This window comes from Triticum urartu, chromosome 5A (assembly GCF_056163025.1).
Source record: "Triticum urartu cultivar PI428250 chromosome 5A, HENAU_Tu73, whole genome shotgun sequence".
In the NCBI taxonomy this organism is placed as follows: Eukaryota; Viridiplantae; Streptophyta; class Magnoliopsida; order Poales; family Poaceae; genus Triticum; species Triticum urartu.
Genome location: NC_141877.1, coordinates 609,324,216 through 609,347,552, shown reverse-complemented (window position 1 = coordinate 609,347,552; position 23,337 = coordinate 609,324,216). Strand labels below are relative to the sequence as shown.

At 42.9% G+C, this 23,337-nt stretch overlaps 2 pseudogenes; both read right to left on the bottom strand.

Moving 5' to 3' along the window:
- The window catches only part of LOC125507487 (BTB/POZ and MATH domain-containing protein 1 pseudogene), a 47,121-nt pseudogene extending 43,736 nt beyond the window's left edge, over positions 1-3,385 (bottom strand).
- Positions 3,386-22,037: 18,652 nt separating this feature from the next.
- LOC147973321 (BTB/POZ and MATH domain-containing protein 2 pseudogene) lies at positions 22,038-23,129 on the bottom strand (annotated as a pseudogene).
- Between the last annotated feature and the right edge of the window lie 208 nt (positions 23,130-23,337).

The following is a 23,337-nucleotide window of genomic DNA, read 5'->3' as shown; positions in this document are numbered from 1 at the left end:
TACTTCAGAGATGTACGTAATCCTGTCTTGGAAGTCATGTTGCTAGACAACAATGAACCTACGAGCTATGGATAAGCGATGGTGGTCCCGGATTCCGACGAATGGCTCGAGGCCATAAAATCCGAGAGAGGATCCATGTATAAAAAAAGTATAGACTTTGGAAGAACTACTTGATGGTCGTAAGGCTGTTGGGTGCAAATGGATTTTAAAAGGAAGACGGACAATGATGGTAAGTGTCACCATTAAGAAAGCTCGACTTGTCGTTAAGATGTTTTCCGACGAGTTCAAGGAGTTGACTATGATGAGACATTCTCACTCGTAGTGATGCTAAGAGTCTGTTGGAATTATGTTAGCAGTTACTGCATTATTTATGAAATCTTGTAGATAGGATGTCAAAGCATTGTTTCCTCGAGGATTTTCTTGAGGAAAGGTTGTATGTGATACAACCAGAAGGTTTTGTCAATCCTGAAAGATGCTAACAAGTATGCAAAGCTCCAGCAATCCTTCTAAGGACTGGAGTAAGCATCTCGGAGATGGAATGTACACTTTGATGAGATGATCAAAGATTTTGGGTTTATACAAAGTTTATGAGAAACTTGTATTTCCAAAGAAGTGAGTGGGAGCACTATAGAATTTTTGATGAGTATATGTTGTTAACATATTGTTGATCAGAAATGATGTAGAATTTCTGTAAAGCATACATGGTTATTTGAAAAGTGTTTTTCAATGGAAAAACCTGGATTCAGCTACTTGAACATTTGAGCATCAAGATCTATAAGGATAGATCAAAAACGCTTAATAGTACTTTCAAATGAATACATACCGTGACAAGATTTTGAAGGAGTTCAAAATAGATCAGCAAAGAAGGAGTTCTTGGCTGTGTTACAAGGTGTGAGTATTGAGTAAGACTCAAGACCTGACCACGGCAGAAGAGAGAGAAAGGACGAAGGTCATCCCCTATGCTTTAGACGTAGGCTCTATAGTATGCTATGCTGTGTACCGCACCTGAAGTGTGCCTTGCCATGAGTCAGTCAAGGGGTACAAGAGTGATCCAGGAATGGATCACATGACAGCGGTCGAACTTATCCTTAGTAACTAGTGGACTAAGGAATTTTCTCGATTATGGAGGTGGTAAAAGAGTTCGTCGTAAAGGGTTACGTCGATGCAAACTTTGAAACTAATCCGGATGACTCTGAGTAGTAAACCGGATTCGTATAGTTGAGCAGTTATTTGGAATAGCTCAAAGTAGCACGTGGTAGCTGCATCTACAAGATGACATGGAGATTTGTAAAGCACACATGGATCTGAAAGGTTCAGACCCATTGACTAATAAACCTCTCTCACAAGCGAGATATGAACAAACCCCATCGGTGTTGGATTCATTACAATCACATAGTGATGTGAACTAGATTATGGACTCTAGTGCAAGTGGGAGACTGTTGGAAATATGCCCTAGAGGAAATAATAAAATGGTTATTATTGTATTTCCTTGTTCATAATAATTGTCTATTGTTCATGCTATAATTGTATTAACTGGAAACCGTAATACATGTGTGAATACATAGACCACAACATGTCCCTAGTAAGCCTCTAGTTGACTAGCTCATTGATCAATATATGGTTATGGTTTCCTGACCATGGACATTGGATGTCGTTGATAACGGGATCACATCATTAGGAGAATGATGTGATGGACAAGACCCAATCCTAAGCATAGCACAAGATCATATAGTTCGTCTGCTAAAGCCTTTCTAATGTCAAGTATCATTTCCTTAGACCATGAGATTGTGCAACTCCCGGATACCGTAGGAATGCTTTGGGTGTACCAAACGTCACAACGTAACTGGGTGGCTATAAAGGCACACTACGGGTATCTTGGAAAGTGTCTGTTGAGTTGGGACAAATAAAGACTGGGATTCGTCACTCTGTGTGACGGAGAGGTATCTCTGGGCCCACTCGGTAATGCATCGTCATAATGAGCTCAATGTGACTAATGAGTTAGCCACGTGATCATGCGTTACGGAATGAGTAAAGAGACTTGCCAGTAACGAGATTGAACAAGGTATGGGGATACCGACGATCGAATCTCGCGCAAGTAACATACCGATAGACAAAGGGAATTGTATACGGCATTGATTGAATCCCCGACATCGTGGTTCATCCGATGAGATCATCATGGAACATATGGGAGCCAATATGGGTGTCCAGATCCCGCCATTGGTTATTGGCCGGAGAGATGTCTCGGTCATGTCTGCATGGTTCCCGAACCCGTAGGGTCTACACACTTAAGGTTCGGTGACGCTAGAGTTGTTATGGGAAATAGTATGTGGTTACCGAAGGTTGTTTGGAGTCCCGGATGAGATCCCAGACATGACAAGGAGTTCCGGAATGGTCCAGAGGTGAAGATCGATATATTGGACGAAGTGTATTGGAGTCCGGAATTGTTCCGGGGGTACCGGGTGACGACCTGCGTGTCCGAAAGTGGTTTCGGAGGCCCCGGCAAGCGTTGGGGGGCCTTATGGGCCAAGGGGAAGGGGTACACCAGCCCACTAAGGGGCTGTGCGCCCCTCCCACCCCATCTCACGTAACTTGGAGAGGTGGGGGCGCATCACCTAGGGCAGCCACGCCTCCCGGCTTGGGGGGCAAGTTTCCTAGGGGTGGGGGCACCCAAACCCATCTAGGGTTTTCCCTGTGGCCCCTGCCCCTCCCCTAGGGAACCCTAGGGCGCCTCCTCCACCCCCTTCCCCTATATATAGTGAGGGAGAGAGAGGACAGCGGCACCCCTTCCCCTAGCGCAGCCCTCTCCCTCCCCAACACTTCCTCCTCCTCCGTAGTGCTTGGCGAAGCCCTGCCAGAGAACTGCAAGCTCCACCACCACGCCTCGTGCTGCCGGAGCTCTCCCTCAACTTCTCCTCTCCCCTTGCTGGATCAAGAAGGAGTAGACGTCCCCAGGCTGTACATGTGTTGAACGCAGAGGTGCCGCTGTTCGGCGCTTAGATCGGAATCAACCGCGATCTGAATCGCTACGAGTACGACTCCTTCTTCCGCGTTCTTGTAACGCTTCCGCATCGCTATCTTCAAGGGTATGAAGATGCACTCCCTCTCTCTCGTTGCTAGCATCTCCTAGATTGATCTTGGTGACACGTAGGAAAAGTTTTAATTTCCGCAACGGTCCCCAACAGTCTTGATTTTCTTTCTTAAACCTGTCAGGGTAGAAGCGGATGGCCCAGCTGTGGCTGCCGACAGCGAAAGTTCCTGACCGTATGTAGCTGCTGCCGCCGTCGTGGCTCATACCTCTATGCTTGCTGTAACCCAAGATGTCAAACACATGTATACCTTCAGCCGCCACAGGTGCGCACGTAGACAACGTCATGCTTGCCCTCATGGTGAGTGGTGATCAGGACGAAATGGGCGACCCGAGAAGAAAGAATAGTCACGACCGCGTCGCCGCGTGCTAATCTGATGGTCTAAAAGATGAGCGCATGAATCCCCAGCGGGAAGCAGAGAGAAAGAGAGGACTAGGAAACGGGGGGAGTGGAGCGAACCTTCAGAACTCAGATGATGACCGGAGATGGCATGGTGGCGGCGGTACTGCGGACGGAGATAAAGCCGCCTCGACATTCGATTGCGTTTTTGGCGAGGAGACCTCGGCGTTGCTGGCCTTGCTTTGTGCCGAGAGGGTCTGCGTACTTCCCCATCTCAACAAAAAGATCCCGTCTCAACAAAACAATCCCCTAAAAAATCTCAACAGGAAGGCGCTGATCTGCGACGGTCGACCGGCCGAGTCGCCGCTTCGCCGGTCTCCCTGCGTCCGTTGGATTCATCCATCCGTAGACATTGGATCTGGCTCCTTTCGGTTTGTTGGGCCATGCAAAACTGAACCCACTAACGCCCGTCGTCCGCCCGCATGGAACGGGTTGTCGTTGCCATGAGCCGCAACTTTCTTCGTTGACTCGCCATGTCCAGCTTCTGTGAATGCAGCTCGCCGTGGCCGCCCTACATCGTTGTTGCAACTCGCTGTCATCATCTGTCGAGCATTCGGTCGTCCGGCGACGCGTGCATGAAACGCGCGCATTGCCGACGCCATGCGCCAAATGCTTTTCTCGTCGAGTCGTGACGCCCCAGCTCTCGCGAATGCCACGCCTACCGCCGCAGCTCGCCATCGCCGTCTTTGCATCACCGTCCCAACTCGCCGTTGTTGCTTCACGCAAAAAGCCCGTTGTGGCATGGCACAGCAAATCGTCTTACCGATTGTAGCTTTCTGCCTCCTCAGCACAACAAATCATCTTAGCAGCTTATCGTCTCGCGATACCAGCAAAAAATCACAGATAAAAGGTTGCAAATTCTGCAGTGGCCACCGGAGGCAGCTAGCCATAGCCGTTGCGCATGGTCATCGCCCGTAATAGCAAAATTTTCTACCGGTTTCAACATCTAGCGAGAGCGATTACAACATCTGGCGGGTGTGGTCACCGCCCATAGTAGCAAAAAAATTTGCCGGTTCGAGCATCTAGCGAGAGTGGATGCAACACTTAGCGGCCGTGGTCGCCACGATCACCGCCCATAGTAGCAAAAATTCTACCGGTCCCAGCATCTAGCGAGAGCGGTTGCAGCATCTGGCGGGCGTGGTAACTGCGGTCACCGCCCATAGTAGCAAAAAATTAACTGCTACCTCTTGAGCTTGTGTTGGTTTTCCCCAGAGAGGAAGGGATGATGCAGCAAAGTAGCGTAAGTATTTCCCTCAGTTTTTGAGAACCAAGGTATCAATCTAGTAGGAGGCCACGCTCAAGTCCCTCGTACCTGCACAAAACGATAGCTACTCGCAACCAACGCGATTAGGGGTTGTCAATACCTTCACGGTCACTTACGAGAGTGAGATCTGATAGATATAATATTTTTGGTATTTTTGGTATAAAGATGCAAAGTAAAAAGTAAAGGCAAAGTAAAAAAGCAAGGCAAGATTAAAGTGATGGATATTGATATGATGAGAATAGACCCGGGGGCCATAGGTTTCACTAGTGGCTTCTCTCAAGAGCATAAGTATTCTACGGTGGGTGAACAAATTACTGTTGAGCAATTGACAGAATTGAGCATAGTTATGAGAATATCTAGGCATGATCATGTATATAGGCATCACGTCCGTGACAAGTAGACCAAAACGATTCTGCATCTACTACTATTACTCCACTCATCGACCGCTATCCAGCATGCATCTAGAGTATTAAGTTAAAAACAGAGTAACGCCTTAAGCAAGATGACATGATGTAGAGAGATAACCCCATCTTGTTATCCTCGATGGCAACGATGCAATACGTGCCTTGCTGCCCCTTCTGTCACTGGGAAAGGACACCACAAGATCGAACCCAAAGCTAAGCACTTCTCCCATGGCAAGAACTACCAATCTAGTTGGACAAACCAAACGGATAATTCGAAGAGACTTGCAAAGATAACCAATCATACATAAAAAATTCAGAGAAGATTCAAATATTATTCATAGATAGACTTGATCATAAACCCATAATTCATCGGTCTCAACAAACACACCGCAAAAAGAAGATTACATCGAATAGATCTCCACAAGAGAGGGGGAGAACTTTGTATTGAGATCCAAAAAGAGAGAAGAAGCCATCTAGCTACTAACTATGAACCCGAAGGTCTGAGGTAAACTACTCACACTTCATCGGAGAGGCTATGATGATGTAGAAGCCCTCCGTGATGACGGCCCTCTCTAGCGGAGCTCCGGAACAGGCCCCAAGATGGGATCTCGTGGATACAGAAAGTTGCGGCGGTGGAATTAGGTTTTTAGCTCCTCTTCTGATCGTTTGGGGGTACGTATGTATATATAGGAGGAAGAAGTACGTCGGTGGAGCATCGAGGGGCCCACGAGGCAGGGGGCGCGCCCTAGGGGGGCGCACCCCCCACCCTTGTGACCGCCTCTCTGATGCCTTGGCGTAGGGTCCAAGTCTCCTGGATCACGTTCGGTGAGAAAATCACGTTCCCGAAGGTTTCATTCCGTTTGGACTCCGTTTGATATTCCGTTTCTTCGAAACACTGAAATAGGCAAAAAATAGCAATTCTGGGCTGGGCCTCCGGTTAATAGTTTAGTCCCAAAAATAATATAAAAGTGGAAAATAAAGCCCAATATAGTCCAAAACAGTAGATAATATAGCATGGAGCAATCAAAAATGATAGATATGTTGGAGACGTATCAGGCATCCCCAAGCTTAATTCCTGCTCGTCCTCGAGTAGGTAAATGATAAAAAGAGAATTTTTGATGCGGAGTGCTACTTGGCATAATTTCAATGCAAATCTTCTTAATTGTGATATGAATATTCAGATTCGAAAGATTCAAGACAAAAGTTTATATTGACATAAAAATAATAATACTTCATGCTTACTAACAAAGCAATTATGTCTTCTCAAAATAACATGGCCAAAGAAAGTTATCCCTACAAAATCATATAGTCTGGCTATGCTCTATCTTCACCACACAAAGTATTTAAATCATGCACAACCCTGATGACAAGCCAAGCAATTGTTTCATACTCTAACTTTTTCAAAACTTTTTTCAATCTTCACGCAATACATGAGCGTGAGCCATGGATATAGCACTATAGGTGGAATAGAATAGTGGTTGTGGAGAAGACAAAAAGGATAAGATAGTCTCACATCAACTAGGCGTATCAACGGGCTATGGAGATGCCATCAATAGATATCAATGTGAGTGAGTAGGGATTTCCATGCAATGGATGCACTAGAGCTATAAGTATATGAAAGCTCAAAAAGAAACTAAGTGGGTGTGCATCCAACTTGCTTGCTCATGAAGACCTAGGGAAATTTGAGGAAGCCCATCATTGGAATATACAAGACAAGTTCTATAATGTAAAATTCCCACTAGTATATGAAAGTGATAACATGAGAGACTCTCTACTATAAAGATCATGGTGCTACTTTGAAGCACAAGTGTGGTAAAAGGATAGTAGCATTGTCCCTTTTCATTTATTTTCTCTTTTTGTGGCCTTCTTTTTTTCTTTGGCCTTTCTCTTTTTTTGGGACAATGCTCTATTAAATGATGATCATCACACTTTTATTTTTCTTACAACTCAACAATTACAACTCGATACTAAAACAAAGTATGACTCTATATGGATGCCTCCGGCGGTGTACCGGGATATGCAATGAATCAAGAGTGACAAGTATGAAAAAATTATGAACGGTGGCTTTGCCACAAATACTATGTCAACTACATGATCATGCTAAGCAATATGACAATGATGAATGTGTTATGATGAACTAGATGGTGGAAAGTTGCATGGCAATATATCTCGGAATGGCTATGGAATGCCATAATAGGTAGGTATGGTGGCTGTTTTGAGGAAGGTATATGGTAGGTGTATGATACCGGCGAAAGGTGTGCGGTATTAGAGAGGCTAGCAAAGGTGGAAGGGTGAGAGTGCGTATAATCCATGGACTCAACATTAGTCATAAAGAACTCATATACTTCTTGCAAAGATCTAGAAGTTATCAAAGCAAAGTATTACGCGCATGCTCCTAGGGGGATAGATTGGTAGGAAAAGACCATCGCTCGTCCCCGACCGCCACTCATAAGGAAGACAATCAATAAATAAATCATGCTCCGACTTCATCACATAACGGTTCGCCATACGTGCATGCTACGGGAATCACAAACTTTAACACAAGTATTATTTAAATTCACAACTACTCAACTAGCATGACTTTAATATTATCACGTCCATACTCAAAACAATTATCATGCTTCAATCTTTTCTTAGTATTCAACACACTCAAAAGAAAGTTTTACAAATCTTGAATACCAAGCATATTATTATTAAGAAAATTAACATGCTATTAAGAGACTCTCAAAATAATTTAAGTGAATCATGAGAGATCAATAGTTTCTTTAAAACAAATCCACCACCATGCTCTAAAAGATCTAAGTGAAGCACATAGAGCAAAATTATAACGCTCAAAAGATATAAGTGAAGCACATAGAGTATTCTATCAAATTTTAATTCATGTATGGCTCTCTCAAAAGGTGTGTACAGCAAGGATGATTGTGGCATACTAAGACACAAAGACACAAATAATACAAGACGCTCCAAGCAAAACACATATCATGTTGGTGAATAAAAATATAGCTCCAAGTAAATTACCGATGGAAGTGGACGAAAGAGGGGATGCCTTCCGGGGCATCCCCAAGCTTTGACGTTTTGGTGTCCTTGGATTATATTGGGGGTGCCTTGGGAATCCCCAAGCTTAGGCTCTTGCCACTCCTTGTTCCATAATCCATCAAAAGAATTCACCCAAAAATTGAAAACTTCACAACACAAAACTTAAAGTAGAAAACTCGTGAGCTCCGTTAGCGAAAGAAAACAAAAGACCACTTCAAGGTACTGTAATGAACTCATTATTTATTTATATTGGTGTTAAACCTACTGTATTCCAACTTCTCTATGGATTATAAACTATTTTACTAGCCATAGATTCATCAAAATAAGCAAACAACACATGAAAAACAGAATTTGTCAAAAAGAGAACAGTATGTAGTAATATGTAGCTAGCGCAAGATCTGGAACCCCAAAAATTCTAAAATAAATTGCTGGACGTGCGGAATTTATCTATTAATCATCTGCAAAAATAATTAACTAAATATCACTCTTCAAATAAAAATTACAGCAGTTCTCGTGAGCGCTAAAGATTCTGTTTTTTACAGCAAGTTCAACAAGACTTTCCCCAAGTCTTCCCAACGGTTCTACTTGGCACAAACACTAATTAAACACAAAAAAACACAACCAAAACAGAGGCTAAATAATTTATTTATTACTAAGCAGGAGCAAAAAGCAAGGAATAAAAATAAAATTGGGTTGCCTCCCAACAAGCGTTATCGTTTAACGCCCCTAGCTAGGCATAAAAGCGAGGATAGATCTAGGTATTACCATCTTTGGTAGGCAATCCATAAGTGGCTCTCATGATAGTTTCATATGGTAATTCTATTTTATTTCTTGTAAAGTGTTCCATGCCCTTTTTTAATGGAAATTGAAATCTAATATTCCCTTCCTTCATATCAATAATCGCACCAACCGTTCTAAGGAAAGGTCTACCAAGAATAATAGGGCAAGAAGGATTGCAATCTATATCAAGAACAATGAAATCTACGGGCACATAATTTCTATTTGCAACAATAGGAACATCGTTAATCCTTCCCATAGGTTTCTTAATAGTGGAATCCGCAAGATGCAAGTTTAGAGAGCAATCATCAAAATTACGGAAATCTAGTAAATCACACAAAGTCTTGGGAATAGTAGAGACACTAGCACCCAAATCACACAAAGCATAAAACTCATGATATTTAATTTTAATTTTAATAGTTGGTTCCCACTCATCATAGAGTTGTCTAGTGATAGAAACTTTCAACTCAAGTTTTTCTTCATAAGATTGCATCAAGGCATCAAAAATATGTTCGGTGAAGGCTTTATGTTGACTATAAGCATGTGGAGAATTTAGCACGGATTGCAACAAGGAAATACAATCAATTAAAGAGCAACTTTCATAATTAAACTCCTTTAAATCCAATATAGTGGGTTTAGCAACATCTAGATTTTTATTTGTTTCAATCCCACTTTCATCAATTTCATCATAAAGATCTAAATATTCCGAATTTTTAGAACGCCTTCTAGGTAAAGGAAGATCATATTCAGTTTCATCAAGATTCATATTGCAAAACAAAGATTTAATAGGGGACACATCAATAAATTTTAGATGTTCATCTTTATTTTCATAGGAATTGGAAGAACACGCTTTAATAAAGGCATCTTTAGAAGCACGCATCCTAGCGGTTCTTTCCTTGCACTCATCAATGGAAATTCTCATGGCTTTGAGAGACTCATTGATATCATGCTTAGGAGGAATAGATCTAAACTTTAAAGAATCAATCTCAAGAGAAATTATATCAACGTTTCTAGCCAAATCATCAACTTTAAGCAATTTCTCTTCAAGCAAGGCATTAAAATTCTTTTGTGAATTCATAAAATCTTTAACACTATTCTCAAATTCAGAGGGCATCTTATTATAATTTCCATAAGAGTTGTTGTAGGAATTCCCATAATTATTAGAAGGATTACTAGGATATGGCCTAGGGTTAAAATTCCCTCTATCAGCGTTGTTACCAAAATTATTCCTACCAACAAAATTCACATCCATAGATTCATTGTTATTCTCAATCAAAGTAGACAAAGGCATATCATTAGGATCAGAAGAAACACTCTTAGTAGCAAATAATTTCATAAGTTCATCCATCTTTCCACTCAAAACATTGATTTCTTCTATCGCATGCACTTTTTTATTAGAAGATCTTTCAGTATGCCATTGAGAATAATTAATCATAATATTATCCAGGAGTTTAGTAGCATCTCCTAAAGTGATTTCCATAAAAGTGCCTCCCGCTGCCGAATCTAAAAGATTTCTAGAAGCAAAATTCAATCCAGCATAAAAAATTTGTATAATCATCCACAAATTCAAACCATGAGTAGGGCAATTACGTATCATTAATTTCATTCTCTCCCAAGCTTGTGCAACATGTTCATGATCAAGTTGCTTAAAGTTCATAATATCGTTTCTAAGAGAGATGATCTTAGCGGGAGGGAAATACTTAGAGATAAAAGCATCTTTGCACTTGTTCCAAGAATCAATACTATTTTTAGGCAAAGACGAAAACCAAGCTTTAGCACGATCTCTAAGCGAAAAAGGAAATAGCTTCAATTTAACGACATCATTATTGACATCTTTTTTCTTTTGCATATCACATAAATCAACAAAGCTATTCAGATGAGTAGCGGCATCTTCACTAGGAAGGCCGGCGAATTGATCTATCATAACAAGATTCAACAAAGCAGTATTAATTTCACAAGATTCAGCATCGGTAAGAGGAGCAATCGGAGTGCTAAGGAAATCATTATTATTGGTATTGGTGAAGTCACACAATTTGGTAGTATCTTGAGCCATCGCGACAAGCAAACAAACTAGCACACAAGCAAACGAAAAGGCAAGCGGAAAGAAGAGGGAGGATAGAGAGAGAGGGCGAATAAAACGGCAAGGGTGAAGTGTGGGAGAGGAAAACGAGAGGCAAATGGCAAATAATGTAATGCGAGAGATAGGGATTGTGATGGGTACTAGGTATGTTGACTTTTTTGCGTAGACTCCCCGGCAACGGCGCCAGAAATCCTTCTTTCTAGCTCTTGAGCTTGCGTTGGTTTTCCCTGAAGAGGAAGGGATGATGCAGCAAAGTAGCGTAAGTATTTCCCTCAGTTTTTGAGAACCAAGGTATCAATCCAGTAGGAGGCCACGCTCAAGTCCCTCGTACCGGCACAAAATGATAGCTACTCGCAACCAACGCGATTAGGGGTTGTCAATCCCTTCACGGTCACTTACAAGAGTGAGATCTGATAGATATAATATTTTTGGTATTTTTGGTATAAAGATGCAAAGTAAAAAGTAAAGGCAAAGTAAAAAAGCAAGGCAAGATTAAAGTGATGGATATTGATATGATGAGAATAGACCCGGGGGCCATAGGTTTCACTAGTGGCTTCTCTCAAGAGCATAAGTATTCTACGGTGGGTGAACAAATTACTATTGAGAAATTGACAGAATTGAGCATAGTTATGAGAATATCTAGGCATGATCATGTATATAGGCATCCCGACCATGACAAGTAGACCGAAACGATTCTGCATCTACTACTATTACTCCACTCATCGACCGCTATCCAGCATGCATCTAGAGTATTAAGTTAAAAACAGAGTAACGCCTTAAGCAAGATGACATGATGTAGAGAGATAAATTCATGCAATATGAAATAAACCCCATCTTGTTATCCTCGATGGCAACGATGCAATACGTGCCTTGCTGCGCCTTCTGTCACTGGGAAAGGACACTGCAAGATCGAACCCAAAGCTAAGCACTTCTCCCATGGCAAGAACTACCAATCTAGTTGGCCAAACCAAACGGATAATTCGAAGAGACTTGCAAAGATAACCAATCATACATAAAAGAATTCAGAGAAGATTCAAATATTATTCATAGATAGACTTGATCATAAACCCACAATTTATCGGTCTCAACAAACACACCGCAAAAAGAAGATTACATCGAATAGATCTCCACAAGAGAGGGGGAGAACTTTGTATTGAGATCCAAAAAGAGATAAGAAGCCATCTAGCTACTAACTATGGACCCGAAGGTCTGAGGTAAACTACTCACACTTCATCGGAGAGGCTATGATGATGTAGAAGCCCTCCGTGATGACGGCCCTCTCCGGCGGAGCTCCGGAACAGGCGCCAAGATGGGATCTCGTGGATACATCGTTTGGGGGCACGTATGTATATATAGGAGGAAGAAGTACGTCGGTGGAGCATCGAGGGGCCCACGAGGCAGGGGGCGCGCCCCCCACCCTCGTGACCGCCTCTCTGATGCCTTGGCGTAGGGTCCAAGTCTCCTGAGTCATGTTCAGTGAGAAAATCACGTTCCTGAAGGTTTCATTCCGTTTGATATTCCGTTTCTTCAAAACACTGAAATAGGGCAAAAAACAGCAATTCTGGGCTGGGCCTCCGGTTAATAGGTTAGTCCCAAAAATAACATAAAAGTGGAAAATAAAGCCCAATATAGTCCAAAACAATAGATAATATAGCATGGAGCAATCAAAAATTATAGATACATTGGAGACATATCATTCACCCCCATGGTACCACCCTCCCCCGTTGCAGCAAAATAGAGAGCCAATTCCAGCATCTGACGGTGCTCGTTGTAGCACCGAGATTGCTGGTTGTAGCTTGTTGACGGAGCCATCGTAGCAAACCACAATGACTCATTACAGCTAACCAGCATGCATTTCCAGCAAGTTGGGGGCACCGTTGTAGCATCCCGCAAGTAGCTTTCGAGCTAGTCGAACCGCCGTTGCAGCTCACAGCCGTCATAGATATGGGAAGAGAGAAAAAAAGACGGTAGATGGGGGAGGAAAAAAAGGTGCGGGCTCCGTCGGGAGGGCTAATACGTCTCCAGCGTATCTATAATCTTATATTGTTCCATGCTATATTGTATTCTGTTTTGGAAATTATTGGGCTTTATTATACACTTTTATATTATTTTGGGACTAACCTATTAACCGGAGGCCCAGCCCAGAATTGCTGTTTTTTTGCCTATTTTAGGGTTTCGCAGAAAAAGAATATCAAACGGAGTCCAAACGGAATGAAACCTTCGGGAACGTGATTTTCGGAACGAACATGATCTAGAGGACTTGGACCCTACATCAAGCAATCAACGAGGAAGGCATGAGGTAGGGGCGCGCCTACCCCCCCCCCCCAGGCACGCCCTCCACCCTCGTGGGCCCCCTGTTGTTCCACCGACGTACTCCTTTCTCCTATATATACCTATGTACCCCCAAACTACCAGATACGGAGCCAAAATCCTAATTCCACCGCCGTAACTTTCTGTATCCATGAGATCCCATCTTGGGGCCTTTTCCGGAGCTCCGCCGGAGGGGCATCGATCACGGAGGGCTTCTACATCAACACCATAGCCCCTCCGATGAAGTGTGAGTAGTTTACTTCTGACCTACGGGTCCATAGTTATTAGCTAGATGACTTCTTCTCTCTTTTTGGATCTCAATACAAAGTTCTCCCCCTCTCTTGTGGAGATCTATTCAATGTAATCTTCTTTTGCGATGTGTTTGTTGAGACCGATGAATTGTGGGTTTATGATCAAGTTTATCTACGAACAATATTTGAATCTTCTCTGAATTCTTTTATGTATGATTGGTTATCTTTGCAAGTCTCTTCGAATTATCAGTTTGGTTTGGCCTACTAGATTGATCTTTCTTGCAACGAGAGAAGTGCTTAGCTTTGGGTTCAATCTTGCGGTGTCCTTTCCCAGTGACAGTAGGGGCAGCAAGGCGCGTATTGTATTGTTGCCATCAAGGATAACAAGATGGGGTTTATATCATATTGCATGAGTTTATCCCTCTACATCATGTCATTTTGCTTAAAGCGTTACTCTGTTCTCTTGAACTTAATACTCTAGATGCATGCTGGATAGCAGTCGATGTGTGGAGAAATAGTAGTAGATGCAGGCAGGAGTCGGTATACTTGTCTCGGACGTGATGCCTATATACATGATCATACCTAGATATTCTCATAACTATGCTCAATTCTGTCAATTGCTCAACAGTAATTTGTTCACCCACCGTAAATACTTATGCTCTTGACAGAAGCCACTAGTGAAACCTATGGCCCCCGGGTCTATCTTCCATCATATTAATCTTCCAATACTTAGTTATTTCCTTTGCCATTTATTTTACTTTGCATATTTTATTTCTCTTTATCATAAAATTACCAAAAATATTATCCTATCATATCTATCAGATCTCACTCTCGTAAGTGACCATGTAGGGATTGACAGCCCCTTATCGCGTTGGTTGCGAGGATTTATTTATTTGTGTAGGTGCGAGGGACTCGTGCGCGGCCTCCTACTAGATTGATACCTTGGTTCTCAAAAACTGAAGGAAATACTTACGCTACTTTGTTGCATCACCCTTTCCTCTTCAAGGGAAAATCAACGCAGTGCTCAAGAGGTAGCAAGGGCGTCCATGGCATTCTTGGTAGCAGCCCATGGTCTGCGTGACATGTGGTTAGCAGAAGACTATGGGGAAAGGTTAGCGAAGGAGAAGGAAGAGGATAAGATTTTAAACCGGAGGGCAGGATGATGTGTGGGTCCAACTGAAAACATGCATCCATGGAGGCCTCTTTATTGGGTGTGATTGGATGGCATGGGTGCGACCGGCCGAAACGCTGGTCGGTCGTTCAGCCACAAACATTTCCCTTTCCTAAAAGGAAAATGCTTCTAATCACCCGACGGGTCGCAGTTGTTGCTTCCATCGCCTTTCCTGCACGATATGTGCCCAACGGCCAACAGTATATAGATTTGCAACTGACCCGTTGTTGGAATCTTACCACAACAACAATTGGTCTACTGCAGTTCGACAAAGACGAAGGCACGGCGACGCATCCAGATCCCGTAACGCCAAACGAGAGATGCGCGGCACTAGCAACCACCCAACTCATCGGATAGGAGGTTAGCGGTGAGGTGCAGCCGGAGACGGCCACGCTGGCCGCCGTTGTCGCTCGCCTCCACCACGAACTTCCGTTGTCGCCCGCCTCCACCACGAACTTCGCTGCGGTGCGCACACCTCGCTGAAGAGGAGGATGGCGGTGAGCTGACCTGGTCAGAGGTCTGTCGCTTGTCGTCGGCGGTGCGACAACGAGGATGGGCGGCGCTGGTCCTCCCTCACCACCGTTGAACTGGATCTCGTTGCGAATGACCGAGGATGATTTTTTTTTCCTTGCAACATCATCCCTATTGCAAAAAAGATTTCTACAGCATCACTGGTGTTGCAAAATTTTCTTCCATAACACTTGTAAAAATTTCTACAACATTAGTTTGTTGCAAAATAAATCATGCAACAATATCTCTGTAGCATAAGTTCTACAACATGAACTCTGTTGCAAACCTTTGAACGCAATATCATCCTAGTTGCAAAAACTAACATCAGAATCTGACGGCATCCCACGTTAAGTCCAATGGCTAGCGGGGCGGCTGATCTTTTAAAAAGATCCACTAACTGACGCGTAGCGTTGAAACACAACCCATCAGATATATGTCGTAATCTGTTTCACTTTCCTTCAAATTATCATCTCTTTGTTTTTTGTTTTCTACGCAAATTCGCGAACTTTATTAGTGTGCTAGAACATTTACACAGACAAACAAGAGATCTTTAGGGTGGCCTCCACAAGAAGTAAATCCGTGCCTCTTGCGGAAGCAAATCCTTGCCTCCACGAGAAATAAATTCGTGCCTTTTGCGAAACTAAAAAAAAGCACGTTTTTTTCTTTTTCAAGAGGCATGACCGTACCTCTCGCGGAAGCAAATTCATGCATCCACGGAAAGTAAATTTGCGCCTATCGCGGAAGGAAAAAAACATATGTTTTTGCGTAATTTTTTTGCTGATTTTATTTGTTCCAAATCCTAAGAAAACCTGGGGAAAACAGAAAAACCGAAAAAAGAGGAAAATTATCTAAAATCCAAAAAACACTTACAGGAAAATAAAAAATAAAAAACGAAGGGGGCGCCCATAGCAGTGACACGCGGCGGCGGCTGAGATCACGTTAAATGACGCCTTCCCAACCCACCCCAAATGGCCCTTGTGGGGGCTCCCGAAGAAGTACTCCCCAATCAGTTGCTCTCGAAGGCCGCCAAGAAACGATGAAACAAGCTCTAGCGGTAGGACGCGCGAGACATAGGACAGCCTCCGAGAGCAGGAGATTGGGCTCGCCCATCTCACGGTGAGGCCACAGCCTAATTTTTTCTCTTTTTTTCATGTTTTTTGTTTTCACTATTTTGCTTTCATTTTTCACTTTTGTGTATACTTCTAAATATATATTTATTACAAAAAATACTTTACATAAAATATTTGAAAAATGTTAAACTAGCATTTGTAAAATGTTAAATATGTGTATGAAAAAGACATTTTTCTTCATTTTTGGCATACATGAGAGATATTTTTCTATGCAAAAAAAATCTACATTTCTCATTTCTCATAAAAGATACGTGTAGAAAAATATCTCTCATGTATGCAAAAAATGCATACATACAAAATACAATGTGTATGAAGAAAGTCGATCATGCTGTTAAAAAATGTAAGTCAAGCATTTGGAAAAAGTATTAATCATCTATTTAAAAAACTATTAAACATGTATAAAAAATGTTCCTAATACATGCAAAAAAATGTAACAACTGAACATCAAAAATAAATTTCAAACAATGTTGATCATTTATCAAGAAAATATTAATCATATATTTCAAAAATGTTAACCGAGTAAACATGTTCCTGGCATATACCAAAAATGTACAATGTGTATGAAACAAAAAAAATGTTAATCATGACTGTCGTTCTTTTCTTCTCGAGTCCTCCGACTGCAACCCTAGCGCCGCCAGAGAGGCCAGCCTTCCGGCGGCTCCCCTTCGCTGACGACCTCGGTCGTCGATGGTAAGGGGGGTCGCCGGATCCACGCATATGGATAGTTTTAAGCCAAAGGAGCTGAGACTTTTAGGATGTTCATTGTTTTGGCTTTGGCAGTTATGATGGCGGTGCTGAATAAAGTTTCTTCAGATCCTAGTTCGACAAGGTGGTCGCTCATATGGTTGAGGGTTGATCTGGAATCAAGTATGTTCAAGCAAGGATGGCGCGGCGGTGACATCCTCGTAGTGGACCTGTGTCCTTGGGCTCCGCCGTTGCGATGGCATCTGCTCTAGCGTCAGCGTGAAGCTTGAGAGGTAGTCTAGGAGCGGATGCAGATTGTGGTCTGCATCGACGGCATTTGGAAGATGGTGGATCATGTGCTGGGTTCGTGGTACATGGATGGCAAGTATGGTTCCCTCCTCCGACGTCTTAGTCATGTGGGGGTGCCAGATCTGGAGTTCGATGGCATGTTCGGGGTGTTGCCTCGGTCTGATTTGTTAAATGATAATGGTTTCGCAATTGGCGAGCCAACTTGGAGGTCCGCAAAGCTGCATATCAATGATGGAGCCGCGTCGAGCTCGGATGTGGAGGTGGGCCTTTTTCACTATTCTGACCCTTTGAACGAACTTTGTCACAAAATGAACTCGACATGAAAGTAACTTCAGCTCCTTCGGCGTTTCTTACCTGGTTCGCAACGCTAACTACCTCGGCGTTTCTTCTTTGATCAGAAACGCTAGCTACCTCGGCGTTTCTATGTTGGGCAGAAACACTGCGGGCTATGGCGTTGCTAAAAGAGTCAGATCGTGAAATACTTTCACGTCGAGTTCAGTTTGTGACAAAGTTCGTTCAAAGGGTCAGAATAGTGATTTCGGCCGTGGAGGTGATCCGTCATTGTTTTTTCCTTTGGTGGTTGTGGTGGTGGTGCCTGAGGCAGTTGACAGGCGTTGGTGTCGAGCTAAGAGGTTTCTTCGATCTTGTTTGTAATTTTACTTCTTGGCTGATGTACCTTTGTGCAAAGGCTAGCATTCTGCTATTTGTTCAGTTTTGATAGGTCGATGTGTATGTGGCTTGTACTAAGATCTTTATGATATAAATGAGACATGCATTACTATGCAAAAAAATGTTAATCATGATTTAAAAATGTTAGACGTGTACACAAAAATGTTCTTGATGTATACAAAAAAAGTAGAACATGTATGAATGTTTTTAATAGGAAAACATTTTTTCTTAAATGTTGATCATTTATAAAAAAAATGTTAATCCCATGTTTAAAAAATGTTAAACATGTATTAAAAAAATATCCTGATATATATAAGAAATTTACAATGTGTATGAAATAGGTAATCATCAAACATATTTTTTTTCAAATGTTAATCATGTATTTTAAAATTTCTAAACATGTTTCTGGTGTATATGTAAATGTAAAAATGTGTATTAAAATTGTTGTTTAAAAGGGGAAAAAATAAAATCATTGAAAACTGAAGAAACAGAAGAAATAAACAAAAAAACTCAGAAATGAAGAAAAACGTAAAACCTGAAGAAAACCATGAAAACCCATGAGAAAACAAAGAAAAAACAGAAAAACAAAACAAACCAAAAATTGATGAAAAGTAAGAAAGAAACAAAAAAACGGAGGAAAAAAAAGAAACCAATAAAAACGAAGAAAGGAACAAAAGAAAAACTGAATAAACTGAATAAAATGAAGAAAAGGAAAGTAAAACTAGCAAAAGAAGGAATTAAATGAAGCAAATGTTGAAAAACAAAGGAAAAACAAAAAAACGAGTGAAGAAACAGAGAAAACCGAAAGGAAAAGAAAAGAAAACCAATGCGAATGCGAGCGACTATGTGGGAGCGAAGGAACGCATGGAAAAGGCGAGCCAAGTACTATAATACGCAGGGGAAGCTTCAGGCGAGACGATAAATAGTCTCGCATAAAGTGAGATATAGTTCTCGCGCTAGCGGCATGATTGGTCGAGGCTGCAAGGCATCACCGTTTATGTGTTGGGCTTATACGATCTGCAGCAGACGATCGGGTGATGGGCTTGTTTTGCTGGGCTCCTGACTTGCCTAGTGAGCTTTTCATATAATCTTTTCTCATAAAGGCATCCTACACAATACATAGACCATAGTTATTTGGGGGCCCAGGCCGGTCGACCAGTTTGGCCTACCCATCAACGGGCCTGGCTGCGGCCCTAGAGTCCTGGTGAGAGTGAGTTGGAGGTGTCCTTGGCAGTGGGTAGGTGGGCTAGGGTGTCTACGTCGCATGCTGACCATGCACCATCGTCACCCTTCCCCTCTGGAGCGTGTGGCCCCAGATGGCGTGCGTCCATCACGCCATGATCATGCCATGGCGGTTTTGTACTCCTCGCATCCCATGTTCTTATCGAAGATAAGGGCGAACTGGGTGGTGTGGACGGCGCGACACACCATCCACACTTCCTTCCAGATGAGAGTGTAGTCGGGGCACAATCCTCGGCGGACGTCCTATGGGAGTCGGTGAGCACGGTCTAGAGGAGGGGATCCTTGCATCACACGTCATGGTCTGTGATGCCGACTATCATGTCAGGATTGTCCTCGTCGTCGACATGCTCCAACGTGCACTGAGCGTGGTCGTCCTCCTTGATAGCGGCGGTCAACAAAACGGTCGTCTCGTGTGCTCGTTATTTGTCTTATTAGCTCGACCTAGTTTGGCCTTGGACAAGGCGACATGATGATGGGGAGTAGTAGAGGGGAGTTAAGGAGTCGAAGAAGTTGACTAGCTGGAGAGTGGGTGTAGAAGTGAATAGAGACGGAGAGGCACCTTCATTTTCATAGTCGTGACAGCCATTAATGGGTGTGCCTTTTCTGGTGGAAAAAGTAGCAGTGGATTGGTACAAGCGAGTGTGTCATTGACGGAAGAAGGAATAGAGAGGAATAAAACATGTGAAACTTCCCTCCCATGCAAATGGCTTGGTATGGAGTATGCTCCAAAACAACGCCCCCAACCTCCAAATAGGGAGCCTATAATGCGAAAATACATAGAAACACTTGGGTGCCACAATCCCCCATACTCAAAAATAATTCAATAATTTAAAAAAGGTTAAAAATCATTATGAAATAAAACATGACCAAGTGTTGCACTCGTATAAAAATATTAAATACGGACTTTCATTGTATTTGGGGTCAAAGATTTGCAAAAAACTAGATACAAGTACTATCCAAGCTATCATCATAAATCTGTTTGTTTGTTTTGCCTTGAAGTTAACGGGAATCATTCCTTGGCCAATTTTATTATACAAGTATAATACCTGGTCATATTTGATTCCTTTAAAATTCTGGGATTTTTTAAACATTTTCTTAAATTACTAAATTATTTTTTATTATAAGTTCAAAAATATATACGTATTTTTGAATATAAAGTGCACCCAAGTGCTCCTAATCCGCCTCCGCCTATAACGTTGTTAGGCTGTTGGCCATAATAGTAATTATTTTGGAGATTGGTTTATTTTGACCATTCTACTGGAGTTACTTGAACGGTCCAACCTCATAGCGATCAGAGAGTCGTTGGACGCATAGCGGCATCAGGTTATGTGTATCCTTTCTCTGTGTTTAGAGCATCTCCAACAGGCGCCCAAAAAGAGCTCCGCACACTAAATTTTTGTTTTTTTTGGCGCCGCACAGCTCCAGCAGATGCTGTAGCGCTAAAAGTTTTTGGGGGCGCGCTGAAAAACGCTATCGCGCGCAGCATATTTTGGTCTTCGGATTGCGCACGCTTCACAATTTGCACTGTGTGCTTTTTGTGCGCGTTTTTGGGCGTCTGCAAAAACGATGTTGGTCTCGGCACACTAAAAGTGCTAAAGTGCGCGCTATAACTTTTATTGGGTGCCAAATTTTTGTGCGGCCGTTGAAGATGCTCTTACAAACTAGACTGCCCAAAGTGCCTACAAGATGATAAACCAACACAAGCTCCTGACCACAATCTCAAACATGAATTGGCCAGCAACAGCAATTGATATTGTACTTGTACAGGCAACCTTTGTATACAGAAATTAACGAGGCTCACTTTCTTGTTAACGAGGCGCACTTTCTTGTTATTCCTGAAAGAGGAGATAGGATTCAGCACAGCTTTTCCAACCTTTGTATGCAGAAATTACAGCGGCAACAAAAGAAATTACCAATCTAGGGGAGACACGCGTGCACACTGACACTAGTCTAACATCCTTTTGCAGATTTAGAAGGCAAGAAACACCCAGAGATTTCCAGGTAAAGCAACGCCTATAGACTGAATGCCGAATGGCTTGGAGGTAAACCACGGGATAATTATTTAGATAACCTCAAACTTGTCGACAGCCTTAATGCCAAACAAAGAAGCAACGAGAACATGGACTGGGGGCTCAGACCAGCGATATTAGAAACAAAGAAAATAGCAGATGATATTCACTAATTTGGCCGAGGAAACACATGAGGCAGTACCGGCGCGCCACTTGCATTCCTAAGCTCAATGTAGTAATGCTAATCATTGCCCTGTTTGCCCACTCTTACATATGTTGTCTAATCTAGCACAAGATTTTCTATCCTGCTTCAGGACATCAAAAAACTTACCTATTTATAATCTATATCCCGAGAACAGCATTTTGGCATGTTTAATCTTGTTTTCATTCTTATAGATGAGACCATCGTAGCATTGCTTGCGCATGTAAGCCATCTGGGTATCAAATGTTCAACAAAGGTTGCAAGGAAATTTTGACAGAAGATTAAGACCAAGTGTTACACGGTTGCACAGAAGCGTTCTGGATAAAATGAACCTGATAAATAAAAATTCTGGGATGATTTAGGAGAACATTCACACCATTCACATCACTTGAGAATTAACCTAACTATTCTTAGATCCATCATCCATCTAACATTGAGTAGAAATTTAATAAATACTAGTCACAAGCAATTCATATGATTTAACAAATCTACCAATGTAGCTGCTCATGCTTTACGAAGCTTTCTTCTATTCTCCAGTGCATCCACTATGAGAGATGGGCAAGTCATCTTGAGATCTTTGAAGCCTTGGGTTGCCACCACGGCGTCCATAGCGTTATCATCTGATACTTTTATAAATTCAATGCAAGCGTCCTTAAGCTTATTACAGTTATATTGGTCAGCTAAAGCCAATGTGGTTGCCACGGTGTCCACACTCAGATCCTCACAAAGGATGCTTTGGCAAACCATCTTGAGCCTCTCCATGGCATATCTGTCCGCAGCCACCAGTAATAGCCGGATCATCTCAATATTCTCTTCTCCCTCGAAGTCCTCATGGCCAGGCAAAGAATCGGTATAGATGAAATGGAGCAGGGCCCTGAAGATGGATGGCTGCATATCCTTGACGGTAATGCACTGCCCCGCCCTCGCCTCCCTCATTGGCCCGTAGAGCTCCGCTTTAAGAACAGGCGACCGCATAGCGAGAACGAGCCTATGCGCTTCAATGGTCTCTCCTCCAACAATGAAACTGACATCCAATCCCTCCTTTTCTTCCAGCAGCTTGCCAACATGCTTAGCCATGTCAGATGGTGGTCTGTCTATTTTGGGTGGCGATTTGGCTTCGGTGGTTTTGGTAACACGTGGCTTCTCGAAAACAGTGACAATACATTCAATCATCAGGCGATCATCCTTAAGGTATGCGGATCCCTCGATCTCGCTTCGCTTTTTGAACTGAGCAGTCCCCGGAGCATACCGACTGGAATCGTCGGAATTGAAAATCCTAGGCCCTGTTTTGATCACGGAAGACCGTAATCCGGTGCACTGGTCGACCAGCCTTAGGTCAAAAGAGGCCCGGACTTTAGTGCTCTTGCTCATAAGCTCGAGAAAAACTGCGATGTAATCTCGATTCTCGCTTTTATACCCATCAGGATAGAAGCGGATCGCCCAGTTGTGGCCGCCGACAGCGAAAACCCCTGATTGTATGTAGCTACCGGGGTCTTGCCCCATGCCCATGTGCTTGCTGTAACCCAAGATGTCGAACACATGCGTGCCTTCAGCCGCCTCCGGTGAGCACGTCGACAACGTCATGCATGCCCCCATCTTGGTGAGAGGTGACCAGGAGGAAACGGTGGCCGGAGAAGAAAGAATCGTCGGGACTCGGGACAGCGGCGCCGCGTGCTAATCTGATGGTTTGAAAGAAGAAGAAGAGGGCATTAATACCCAGCGGGAAGCAGAGAGAAAGAGAGGGCCAGGATACGGGGGAGTGGCGCGAACCTTCAGAACTCAGGTGGTGACCGGTGATGGCGCG